General features: G+C 48.8%; 1 long non-coding RNA gene across 1 annotated transcript in view; it reads left to right on the top strand.

The window, feature by feature from the left end:
- The first annotated feature begins 2,253 nt into the window (after positions 1 to 2,253).
- Positions 2,254 to 13,888, top strand: part of LOC137561769 (uncharacterized) — a 73,129-nt gene continuing 61,494 nt past the window's right edge. The window contains exon 1 of the long non-coding RNA XR_011030106.1: positions 2,254 to 3,238. This is a non-coding gene — a long non-coding RNA (uncharacterized lncRNA). The remainder of the gene's footprint in view (positions 3,239 to 13,888) is intronic.

Below are 13,888 nucleotides of genomic sequence, written 5' to 3' on the forward strand. Positions count from 1 at the left end.
ACTGTTCCCCATCCCCTTCTTGCACCTCTGACACTGTAGTTGCCATTGGCAGGGATTGCTATGTATAGAGTGCTTGGGGGTAATCAGTAACAAGCTGCTCCCCATCCCCTTCTTGCACCTCTGACACTGTAGTAGCCATTGGCAGGGATTGCTATGTATAGAGTGCTTGGGGGTAATCAGTAACAAGCTGCTCCCCATCCCCTTCTTGTACCTCTGACACTGTAGCTGCCATTGGCAGGGATTGCTATGTATAGAGTGCTTGGGGGGTAATCAGTAACAAGCTGCTCCCCATCCCCTTCTTGCACCTCTGACACTGTAGTTGCCATTGGCAGGGATTGCTATGTATAGAGTGCTTGGGGGTAATCAGTAACAAGCTGCTCCCCATCCCCGTCTTGCACCTCTGACACTGTAGTTTCCATTGGCAGGTTTTGGTGCGCAGTGGCAATTGTTATGTATAGAGTGCTTGGGGGCCCCACTGTAAAACTTGCATCAGGGCCCACAGCACCTTAGCTACGCCACTGAGCAAAAGGTTTCTTAAAGAGGAGCTGTCAGCTATCTCAGAAACAAAACCACATATATAAGTAGATAAATACTTGCTCTACTTACATAATATATGTATTGCACTGTCCACTTTTTTATTTCAGTGATTTTTCTACAGTAAAAAAAGAGAAAATCCTTCTTAGGATGTCCCATTTTAACTGTGGCTATTTTGAAGCCAATCCTGATGTTATTTCCTCCCTTACTCTCCTCTGCCTGATTGTGTATGCGTTGCCTGCCCTTCACTATAGAAAGTGCATTGTCTCAGCATGAGAAATATTGGCCAATCGGAGGGGACCAGAGGTGTGGGAGGGGAAAACAGGAGGGAAAGAGGCTTCAGCCAATCAGGCTGCATTAGTTAAGTCTGAGGGGAAGTACAGAAGCAAAAAAGGACAACCCAGCATGCCCTGCAACTTCCTTTTTGTGTACCAAATAAGAGTCAGGTAAACTGGGGAATGATCATTTATCAACAAGAAATGTAGTAGTGATTTTAACTTTTGGATTACCTGGCTAGCATCCTTATTACTTGTTTACCAGATAAAAATAAAGAATTGATTTTATGTCCGACAGTTAAACTTTAACAAACTGTGGGGGTTTTAGTGCTGATCACACGAGTCTCAGGCCGGTTTTATTTTTTTGCGTTGCAATGTAAAAAATGGCAAACATATTATACTGCAGCAGAGTGCACCAACAAGGTCATTTGCATAGCGCTGCCCCCCTCTCAGTGATGTAGTCCCTGCAGGAAGTACATCACTGGGATTCTCGTCGGTCTGCGCATGCGCGCCGCGGTGCACTGCGCTCCATAGTTTACACATAACGCATTGCCCATAGACTCCCATTACCCCGAGCACCATGCGTTAAGCTTGGTGCTTGCGGTAACGCACTGTTGATGCCGTTTGATCAGATATGTCCGGCAGACCGCAAGGGACCGCATTATGTGTGAAAGTCTCCATAAACTTTCATTGCTTTTGCGCCCCCTTGTGGCGACATATGGAAACGCAATGCAGTTTTAGCCTGCTAGTGAAAAAGGGGTCTCAAAGTTACATGAATGCTGTGTGATATCAGGTCACAGTATAGAGCCAGTCCTGCGCCGAATCAGCCTGCTTCAGTTTGAGCCACTCCCACTACGCGGACTGCGTCACTGCTTTATCCTCGTCACCTGACTTAATGAGGTCAGTGGGCGAGGAGGAGGGAGGGGTCAGCAGAAAGATAGTTGGTGACAGTGGCGGACATATGGCCGTGCAGGCCGTGCCGCCGCACGAGGGCCCCTGAAGTTCCCCTGCTTCAGGGGCCCATTAAGTATTGCTGGGTTTTTTTTTTAACTCTACTTTTTATTTTTTTTTAACCTGGGGGGCCCCGACTCCTGTCCTCCCCCCTCACCTAGGGGGCCCCCCTCCCGGTATGCGCGGCGGCCGGCGGGAGAGCAGAAAATACAGGAAGTCTCCGGCCGGGGCTGCAGCAGACGCTAGAGGCAGCTGCCGCTTGGTCTCCCGTGTCTCCAACTTTGTACACTGCTCGCTACTAAACCAGGAAGTAGCGAGCACTGCTCGCTACTTCCTGGTTTAGTAGCGAGCAGTGTACAAAGTTGGAGACACGGGAGACCAAGCGGCAGCTGCCTCTAGCGTCTGCTGCAGCCCCAGCCGGAGACTTCCTGTATTTTTTGCTCTCCCGCCGGCCGCCACGCATACCGGGAGGGGGGCCCCCGAGGTGAGGGAGGGAGGATAGAAGTCCGGCCCCCCACCCGGATAGCTACCCACCCACCCGGCTACCTTACCCACCCGGCTACCTTACCCACCCGGCTACCTACCCGGCTACCTAACCACTCTGCCGGCTACCTACCCGGCTACCTAACCACCCACCAGCCTACCTACCCACCCGGCTACCTACCCGGCTACCTAACCACCCACCAGCCTACCTACCCACCCGGCTACCTACCCGGCTACCTAACCACCCACCCGTCTACCTACCCACCCGGCTACCTACCCGGCTACCTAACCACTCTGCCGGCTACCTACCCACTCGGCTACCTACCCGGCTACCTAACCACCCACCCGGCTACCTACCCACCTGGATACCTACACACCCACCCGGCTACCTACCCGGTTACCTAACCACCCACCCGGCTACCCACCCACCCGGCTACCTAACCACCCACCCGGCTACCTACCCACCCGGCTACCTACCCGGCTACCTAACCACCGTGCCGGCTACCTACCCACCCGGCTACCTACCCGGCTACTTAACCACCCACCTGGCTACCTACCCACCCGGCTACCTACTCTGCTACCTAACCACCCACCCGGCTACCTACCCACCCGGCTACCTACACACCCACCCGGCTACCTACCCACCCACCAGGCTACCTACCTACCCACCCACACGGCTACCTACCCACCAGGCTACCTACCTACCAACCCACCAGGCTACCTACCTAAAGACCCACCAGGCTACCTACCTAAAAGAGACTACCTACCCACCCGCCTACCCAGCCACCCACCAGGCTACCTAGCCACCCACCAGGCTACCTACCCACCCGGCTAAGGGCTACCTACCTACCCACCCGGCTGCCTACCTACCTACCCACCAGGCTACCTACCCACCAGGCTACCTACCCACTCACCCACCAGGCTACCTATCCACCCAACCACCCATGGGAGCTGCGCGCCGGATGGAGGCTGGGACAGGAGGTCTGCTGCTGCAGGTGAGTAAATGTTTTTTTTTATTATTTATTTTAGCAGGTGTATGTTCTGGGCAGGTCTGCCACATGATTGCGTGTATGTTCTGGGCAGGTCTGCCACATGATTGCGTGTATGTTCTGGGCAGGTCTGCCACATGATTGCGTGTATGTTCTGGGCAGGTCTGCCACATGATTGTGTGTATGTTCTGGGCAGGTCTGCCACATGATTGTGTGTATGTTCTGGGCAGGTCTGCCACATAATTGCGTGTATGTTCTGGGCAGGTCTGCCACATGATTATTATTATTATTATTATTTATTTATAAAGCGCCAACATATTCCGTGGCGCTGTACAATGTAAGAAAACAAACAAGGGATACATAATGATACAGACAATGATATACATGAAATATGAACACTGATACAAGATACAGCACTGCTGATTACAACTTGATTTAACATGATGACTAAAATGTATAAATTTCTAACAGTGTGCAAGCAATTTAATTAATAACATTCCATGACACAAAAGGGTGAGAGCCCTGCCCTTGCGAGCTTACAATCTAAAGGAATGGGGTGGAAACAAGAGGTGGGGGAAGTATACAGTATATGTACAGGCAGTGTGTAATCAGAGCAGGGACAAGGTCCTCCAGCACCCAAGGCTGAGACACCAAAGTGCGCCCCTCCATCCCTCCCACCCCAGCCATCACACACTGATTGCTATTAGACTAAGAGGGCCACAGGGCCCACAACCTCCCCAACACCTTAATATCTAGTTATCTGGCTTGCAGTCACTGCCATGTATCCCCTTTTCTTATTTCTTTCTGCTTCAAACACAATTAGGAATGACAGCTGAATGAATTGTGCGCCCCCTCCTACACTGCGCCCTGAGGCTGGAGCCTCTCCAGCCTATGCCTCGGCCCGGCCCTGTGTGTAATTAGGTTATTTAGTGGATGCGTGGCCTAAGCTAGAGAATATGCTTGTCGGAAAAGGTGGGTTTTGAGGGAGCGTTTAAAGATTTCGAAGGTGGGAGAGTGGCGGATGTGTTGTGGAAGGGATTGCGTGTATGTTCTGGGCAGGTCTGCCACATGATTGCATGTATGTTCTGGGCAGGTCTGCCACATGATTGCGTGTATGTTCTGGGCAGGTCTGCCACATGATTGCATGTATGTTCTGGGCAAATTTGCTACATGATTGCATGTGTTTTCTGGGCATATCTGCCGACATCATTGCACGTATTTTCTGGGCATATCTGCCGACATCATTGCACGTATTTTCTGGGTATATCTGCCGACATCATTGCACATATTTTCTGGGCATATCTGCCGACATGATTTAATGTATTTTCTGGGCAAATCTGCCGACATGATTGAATGTATTTTCTGGGTAAATCTGCTCACATTATGTGTATTTTCTTGAGAAAACCTGCACAATTATGTGAATTTTCTGGGGAAAGGGTCACCAAAACTTGGGCCCACTGTCTTTGCGTTGCACTTTTCAAGGGAACCTGAGGTGAGAATAATATTGAGGCTGCCATATTTCTCTCCTTTTAAGCAATACCAGTTGCCTGGCTGCCGTGCTGGTCCTCTGCCTCTTATTCTTTCAACCATAGACCCTGAACAAGCATGCAGCAGGTCAGGGGTTTCTGATAATATTGTCAGAACTGAGAAGATTAAGCTGCATGCTTGTTGCTGGTGTAATTCAGTTTATTACTGCAGCCAAATAGATCAGCAGGCCCGCCAGGCAACTAGTATTGTTTAAAAGGAAATAAATATGGCAGCCTCCATATCACTCTCACCCCGGGATCACTTTAAATTACAGTTAGCTCCGCCCTTATCCGGTCATTGCCACGCCCATTTTTAGGTTATCGCCACGCCGCAGGTCAGGGGGGCCCACAATTGATATTTTGCACAGGGGCCCACTGCTGGCTGTGTCCGCCACTGGTTGGTGACATGCTATAAAATCTAGCTTGCATGCCAATTTTATACAAGCTGAATGAAACATGAAATTGGGCCAATACGGACCTATCAGGAAGTGCATTTGATTGGACTAATCCCAATGCCTACAGTTTGCATTTAATTTGCATGCAAGAAGCAATTATTAACATTTCATTGACCTTTTCTAATTCAAGAAGATTTATTCGCCAAGTAGGGCAGGGCCGCACCCGGAATTGCGTTTGGGACACATAACTTAGGGCTCGTTTCCACTATCGCGAATCCGCATGCATCCAACGCATGCAGGTTCGCACATGTAATGCAAGTGGATAGGCCTGTTTCCACTGTAGCGTTGTTGAGGTGCGTTTCTTTCAGTGGTGAAAAAATGCACAAAAGAGCCGCAGAATTCACCTGCGAGTGGAATGCATGCGAATCGCCGCTAATGTATTTAATAGGAAATTCGCATGCTGTTTTGGTATGCAAATTTTCATCCGAATTCGCATGCGAATTCGCATGAAATCAATAGAAAAACACACCGGCATTGCGATGGTTAAATTCGCATATATCGTCATCCATGCGAATTTTCATGCGAATTCGCACGGAAATTCGCATGCACGCGCATGCAGAATTCGCATCCGCATGCAAATTTTGCTGCAGCGATTTCGCAACGCAATAGTGGAAACGAGCCCTTAGGCAAAAGTACTCATCCTTAGCTGATATACAGTAGCACATGATACGTTTACAACACATTCACAAACATTAACAACAACACATTAACATCTTCACAATGGTGTATGCTACATATACACAAGAAAAAAGCAACACCTGGGGCAAGCATTTAGATTAGGCAGCTAGGAGTTGTACAGTCTAGGAGGTGAAATTCAGGGGGGGGGGGGGTGGTGGAGACTGATATGCTGAGGACAGACACCTCTGCAACTTGCCAACTGAGATCCCTGGAGTTGGAACAGAGACCGGCAGTAACCAAGGGGCAGGAGCCCTTGCAGAACCGGTGGCGTGACGACCAAGCGTGTGACCAGGTTGGTAAAACAGCGCTCCCACAGGCTGAGTGTGGTACTGCAATGACTCAGAAAACCAGTAGAACGGGTGGCAGACGAAGATTTGGCAACAAGACAGGTCCTCATACAGGCAAGGTTCGGCAACAGATCAGGCTCTCAAACAGGCATATTGTCGGCAACAGCCGGGTTCTCAGACAGGCATGATTCGTTAACAGAGCGGGTAGTCGTACAAGGCAGAGGTCGGCAACGGATCGGGTAGCCAGACAGGCAGGGATCAGCATTCAGAACAGGCAGACACTAAGTCAGGTCACGGAAGTGCACACTCACTAACTAGCTGCAACACTACTGCAGTAGAGAGTGGAACTCACCAGGCTTATATAGGCCATTTGGCGCAAAGTGCGCAACACGTCGCACCGTACGCATGCGCAAGGACATACGTAGACGCGTAACACGTAGTTACGCAAGTAGGGGAGAGACCTGCCAGCATCCGTGTGTGCCTAGCGGACAGGTAACTGACTGTGACTAGAGATGTCGCAAACGTTTCGCCGGCGAACTTTGGTGGTTCGCGTTCGCCAAGAGCAGGCGAACTTTTCCGGAAGTTCGATTTCGCCCCATAATGCTCTATTGAGCAGAACTTTGACCCTCTACATCACAGTCAGCAGGTACATTGTCACCAATCAGACTGCACTCACTGCTGGAGCCCCACCCCCCTTATAAAAGGCAAGGTCCTTGTGCCGTTTTACTCACTAGTCTGCCTGCACTAATTAGTTAAGGGACAGCTGCTGACAGACTCTGCTAGGGAGAGTTTAGTTAGGCTCTTATAGGCTTGTTCCTAGCTAATTGTTATTACTTTCCCTCCTCCCTCACTCACTCACTCACTCCCTCCCCCCGGAGGGTGGAGGGTCTCATCTTCCAGGGAATTGTAGAATTTCAAAAGCCAGCTTACATACCTTGGCCGGGAATTGAACCCAGGTCTGAGTGCTTGGTAGTCAGCTCTCTTAACCGCTAAACCACCACCAACACTACATGCTGAAGGCAGCCTAGCATGTACCATTATGATCTATCCTAGAGAAAAATGAGCTTGCTTAAAGATTTGTCGGCTTTTAAAAGCCAGCTTACATACATGCTGGTATCCATTGATGCCATTGAAGTGAATTTTCAGCTTAAAACCATCAAGTCCTAGAGAGAGAGAGAGAGCAAGTTCATTTTTCTCTTGGGTATATCACAATGGTACATGCTAGGCTGGCTTCAGCATGTAGTGTTGGTGGTGGTATAGCGGTTAAGAGAGCTGACGCATTTAGACCTGGGTTCAATTCCCGGCCAAGGTATGTAAGCTGGCTTTTAAAAGCCTACAAATCTTTAAGCAAGCTCATTTTTCTCTAGGATAGATCATAATGGTGCATGCTAGGCTGCCTTCAGCATGTAGTGTTGGTGGTGGTATAGCGGTTAAGAGAGCTGACTACCAAGCACTCAGACCTGGGTTCAATTCCCGGCCAAGGTATATAAGCTGGCTTTTGAAATTCTACAATTCCCTGGAAGATGAGACCCTCCTCCCTCCGGAAGGAGGGAGGAAGGGAGTGAGGGATGCACTGCCTGATTATGTAAAGTAGTGTAGGCCTGTAATTGAACATTGAATGAGATTTGTGACCTTAAAATAGGGGATTATGTGAAATCTAGATTTTTTTCCTGGGACTTTTGATGTGTATTTCACTCAATCATATGTTCCTCCAGGGATTAGATCCCTTGAAACATGTTTTCTATCATTTTTCTAGCCGGTAGAAATTTTTCAAAATGTTTAAGTTCGCCTCCCCATTGAAGTCTATTGCGGTTCGCGAACTTTTCCGCGAACCGAACCTTCCACGGAAGTTCGAGAACTGAAAATTGGAGGTTCGCAACATCACTAACTGTGACAGCATCGTACGGGAGTGGTTAGGGTTAGGAATTGGAGGGGGGTGGTTAGGGTAGGGAATCGGAGGAGGGGTGGTTGGAGTTAGGCATTGGAGGAGGGGTGGTTAGGGTTCTGCATCAGAGTGGGGGTGGTTAGGCATTAAAGGGGGGGGAGTGGTTAGGATTGGGCATTGGCAGAGGTTGAGTAGGGTTGGGCATCAGAGGTGGGTGGTTAGGCATCGGTAGGGGGGTGTTTACAGTTAGGCATTTGGATGGGGGGGTGGTTAGGGTTAGACAAAAATACGGTTAGGTTATTGGTATAATTTAACAAAATTTTACTATCGAAATTTGCACTGTATAATAGTTGAATATTGGTGAATTTAACTTTATTCTACTAGCGCCTTCTTCCAACGCCTACATTTCCGGGTACCCTTTTTGCATGTACACTTACCACCACCACCCCCTCCCCATTTTGCAGTATAGCTATAAATTGGTGTGCAATATATGAGTGAACAGAGGCGCCAAAAGAATAAAATATCATAAAATTATTAAAACATGGAAGTGGCAGTGGTGGACTCTTACCTACTTCCAAGGACATAACAATGCAAACATGTTAACATTTAACAGTAAATGTATTTATACACTCCATAATATTTGCAATGTGTTTCACAGGCATGACTCCGCTTCATCAGGTAGTCAGATGGGAGTATACAGCAAGTGCTATCCAGGTCTGTGCCAAGCGCCTCTGTGAGTCTATACCAAGCGCCTTGGTGTGCAAGCTCCTGTTCATAACCTGCTGGCATACTTATTATTGTAATAATCGGCCTTCACAGCTGACTACACCGTTGTCTGAATGAGGATGAATCATGACCCGGGGTTCTTCACTTCGCCCGCACCTGACACTGAAGCTTTGTGCTGTGACAAGTCTTCCCCCTCTTTGAATCTGTAATATTCAAACTATTGCGAGAGGGCAATGACAGGTGAGAGAGCTAAGACCGCTTATCAGTATTCAGTTCACCAGAGGAAGAGAATTACCGGCACATGCAGAGAGGCTGTCTGAAGAATGGCTGCTGTTGCCACAGACGCGGGGGCCTGACAGCGTGTGAATAAACGAGGCCTGTGGTCGGGAAAACGCTAACAGCTGGCACATAAGACAGACAGGCCGCAGCTACTGCCACAGACGTGCAGGCCCGCTCCTCACATGCCACCTCTCATGCTGCAGCTATACCCTCGTCGATAAGGATGTCACACTCCGCCTGTCCCGGGTGTGGCCTGCTCGGGCCTTTTGAAGGATGAAGCCTCTGAAGTAGGCCGCACAATTAATAGGACCTGAGATGAGAGGAAAAACGTGACTCACTCACCCTAAGCACATCATTATTGCCTTAATCATTGGCGTTTTTTTCCTTAAAGGTCGTGCAACGTTAATTCACGGGACTCTTGCAAAGCAAGCAGCCGTTTAAAGCATTTCCATAAAAAGAAGAAGAAAAGAACTTGCTTGAATAGTTCAACGAACGTTTAATGGAGTCAATTAGATGAGGAGGTGGAAAATGTACACCTAAGCGTGACTGGACCACAGATGGGCTGTACTGTTATTGGCCCTTCTAAGAAATTCAGTAATTGTCTACCATTTGCAAAATGAAAGGCATGTATATTATTTTATTGTGGAGATCTGCACAGGTTCAAGTCCGCACCTCCCCAGGTGCAGGATATATGGACCAGCCACAAATGCAACAAAACCCCCGGTGCTGTCCCCATAGTGTCAAATGTGGGCACAGTTTAGGTGTGTTTCAAGTATCACTTTGCGTACTAATGCAGGACTCCCAGATTCCATGTGAAATGACAGATTTAATTAGTTTAGTCTCTCTTTAATCTGCTAATATATGCACAAACTGTTTTATTTTCATGTTCATTTCACATAACCTTGTAAAGCAGTTTATTTACATAATACAACATAAATACTTCATGATATGTAAAACGCGGCATATTTCCCACTCTTGTTCCGCCTCCCCCCCAGGATCAGACGTCCCCTGAGAAACCCAAGTCTGAAATGAAAGTAAGATGAAATACTCACTCTCTGTATCGGAAGCTAAGCTGTGACCCAACTAGTACTTCTTGTGTCGCGAATTAGCTTCCGTTTGGTGGAAGCTGAAAGAGGCAGGTGTAACGATCGGTGAAGCACAGAGAGGATCTGATTACCGGTGATCTGCAGTATCACTGGGAATACAGATGTATACCAGATTATAAGTGATCTGCAGTATCACCGATAATCCGATATACAAGCTAACCTCTGTTCACCTGAGTAGAGTGTAGTGTTTGGTGTAACAGTAATACTTAGAGGACAGGGCCTCAGTGCAGCAAGGAGTACTGCACAGATTCCTTCCACAGACCTGAGTTCTCCAAGACGGGAGGAGTCAGACTGACAGTAGGAAGGATTGTCTGAAAGTGACCCTCAGGAGGAAGGGTCGCTAACAGAGCGAGGAACCGCCTCTAACGGTAAGGTCGGTTCTCGAGGTCGGACAGGCCAGGTAGTACACACACGGACAGATACAGTACAATATCAGAAGACAAAGGCGGAGTCTAAGTACAGGCAGGGTTCGGCAACGGGGAATCAGATATATCAAGGTACAGAATCAGGAGGCAGAAGCGGAGTCTAGGTACTGTCACGATTGTGGAACTTTCCCCGTGATCAGCGCACAACGCGTGCGCTGACACGGCGGAGATCCTCCACAAGCGTATAATTTGCAGGAACCCAGCAAAAGGTGCTACGCACCTGTAGAGGGAAATTCCTGTCGGCAGATGGCGCTGGGGAGTGCAGAGGAACCAATCCTCTGTACCTCCACAAGTGCCAGACAGGAATTGTACGAAGCGCAGAATGCAATCGCAAGAGAGGCGATTGTAAATGAGATTGAGCAAAAGGGATAGGTTGTATGTGTGTGCGCCAATCCAGTCGCCACTCTGCGACCGCGCACACACACAACAGCAGATACGAAATAGGAACGCGATCGCGAGAGGTGCGATCGCGAGACGTGACACAAGGCAGAACAGAATAGAATACAAGGGTAGCAAAGGCACAGCAAATACAATAAGGAGATACGGAAAATAACAACCGCTAGCTAACCGCGAACACCGCACTCATTCGCAACAGTGCACGCGGTTATGCGCGATCTCCACGTGATAAGCACAATAGAGACAAGCACGCCTAACTAACCATAAACAGACAAACATGAAACAGGGGACGCGAGCGCTTGCTTAACGGTTACCTCACCGAGCCTGTAGCAGGCGCAGCGGACAAGACAGACACACGAAAAACAAGAACTAGGCAGGAAGGATCCACCGCTCTTCCGCCAGAGCAAGTGTGATCCAAGCAGAAACATAGATCAGAAAGATCCACAGCCGCTAACGCTAGCGGCTAGTGCGATCTCAGCAAGACAGAACGATTCGCTATCAACCGCCGTTGGTGACAGCGCAATCGCGACCGACAAGACAGAACAGAAGGATCCCCAGCGCTCGCACAAAGTAGCTAGCGCGATCCCAGGAAACAGAACAGAAGGATCCCCAGCGCTAGCACAAAGTAGCTAGCGCGATCCCAGGAAACAGAACAGAAGAGATAGCTGGTAGCAACCGCTGCACCAGCTATACTCCAAGAACATAGATCAGAACCATTTCCTGTCAACCACCATAGGGACAGGACAATGGCAAACAGGCAAGACAAGACAGAACAGGCAATACAGATAATACAACCTGACTGGGCTAGAAGGGGAGCCAAAAGCAACCCCCAGGAAATAACTATACTAGATAGCAATGGCTGACACTCCAGCAGTGTCCATCAGGAACTGAGCAAGGAAGGGAAATGACCAGCAAAGCATTCTGGGAAACATAAAGCTCTTATAGTGCCAGTCATCAAAGAAGGCAGGTAGGGGATTTGCATAACGAATGTATGCAAATTCCCCAGCACGAGAACAGAACAGAAACTTGCAATGAAAAGACAGGTCTCTGTTCCAGAGACCTGCAGCCCACAGACTAGAGGAATGGACAAACAGCTGTCTGCCTGTGCAGCCAGCTGAGCGGATCATCACAGTACCCCCCCTTCTAGGGATGGATTCCAGACATCCCTCAAGACTGGTAACATCACAAAACTCTAACTGAAGACTCATGAAGGTCAGGACAGCCCGACAAGGCCCAATTCCAGAGTCAGTCCATCCGAAACCGACCTCATCGGAAGCAGAAGCCACCGAAACATGCCCATCAGCACTACAAGTCTCAGCGTAACACCCATCAGGACTGTGGACACCAGAGAAGAAGCCATCGACACCCTCCAGACAATACCCACCACCTTCCAAGGAGCGTCCAAGAATACCAAACCTGCCGCAATACCTGTTCGAAGTGTCCCTTACAACACCAAAGCCATTGCTGATCGTATTCAGGGCACCAAGCAAAACCTTTCCCGGAATCTCCCAGAACGCCTTGAAGCTCCGCAGAGATCCCAAGAAGCCAGAACGCTCACCAGGCTCACATGGAGAACCACCAAGAACCCCTATGGAACCTATGATCATTCCAGACTCAAAATTAGCAGGACACCCATCAAGATCAGGACTTTCAGGGACCACTTCTGGGCATGCAAGCAGGCAGGCTATATCAGAACATGTCTCCACTGAGGAAGCATCTGAGTACGCTGGTAACCGAGGCACACTTGGGCTTTCTGGGTCACAGAGCACATCGGGGTACACTAGTACAGGAGAAACCTCAGGACATGTCGGGGAACTGCCAACCTCAGAGTCCGACACGACAAGACCAAAACCAGTACCGGGCAGAAAATCATCACGAGTAAAGGTCACAGGTACTGGTCTTTCAAAAGAAGACTCAAATTCAGAATTTTCTGTAACTGTAATATCATCATTGACTACACATGAATGAAGCTCCACAAGAGCTGCAAAAGTAGTCAGCAAGGCAGCAATGCCTACTGAAGTGGGCAACACCTCAGAAGGACCTGGGGGGCAGGAGACATCTCCTTCAAGTTCTGCACCCTTTGGGAGGAACTCGGAGACCTTCAGATCATCAAACAAGACCTCAGGAACATCATTTTTCAAGTTGTCTAAGAAGGATTCTGTACTATCCATGTTACAGGACAAAACTGGAACTTTACTTTGAGAACAGGGCAGATGTCCCAGGGAAGGTTCCACCATAAACTGAGACTGAATTTCATCATCATGAGTGGAACGTACAGGAATATTCACTGGACCACACACTGACTCCCTAACTTTAATCTCGCTGCACCCAGAACTCTGCGTAGTAATCAAACTAGCTTGCAACTCCAAAACTGCAGAAAGACAGGTAAAAATAGCAGCAATACCTAGACGAGCCTCTAGGGGCAGGGCAGGAGATATTGTACAAGGCAATATTGACTCATCCAGAGTACTGGGTGGAGAGTCAATACTTTCTTCAGAATCAGACTCGCAAATGTCAATGCAAGTGGACATCATGCCTTCATTCATGGTACAGGGCAGGTTCAGAGAAAGCTTCTCTGGACAAGGCAAAGAAGCTTCAGCATCAGATTCGCAAAACCGAAGCGCTGTCTCACTCTTAGATTCGGCTAACAAGGTCGAATCCGAGGAGTCAGAACGCAAAATTTGCGGATCCACGATCGCTTTAGGTTGCGAAACTGACGCCTCCATATCGCAAACCTCCGCGATCTGCGGAGCAGACTGCAAGGCATCTAGGACAGAAACACTGGAGCAACTGTCATCAGGCAACAGGCCTGCACAGGTGTGAACAGAATAAGACATAGATTCATTTGCAAAAGAAGTGGCGACAACAACAGGAGAAACTTTATTAGACACAT

This window comes from Hyperolius riggenbachi, chromosome 3, assembly GCF_040937935.1.
Source record: "Hyperolius riggenbachi isolate aHypRig1 chromosome 3, aHypRig1.pri, whole genome shotgun sequence".
Lineage (NCBI taxonomy): Eukaryota > Metazoa > Chordata > Amphibia > Anura > Hyperoliidae > Hyperolius > Hyperolius riggenbachi.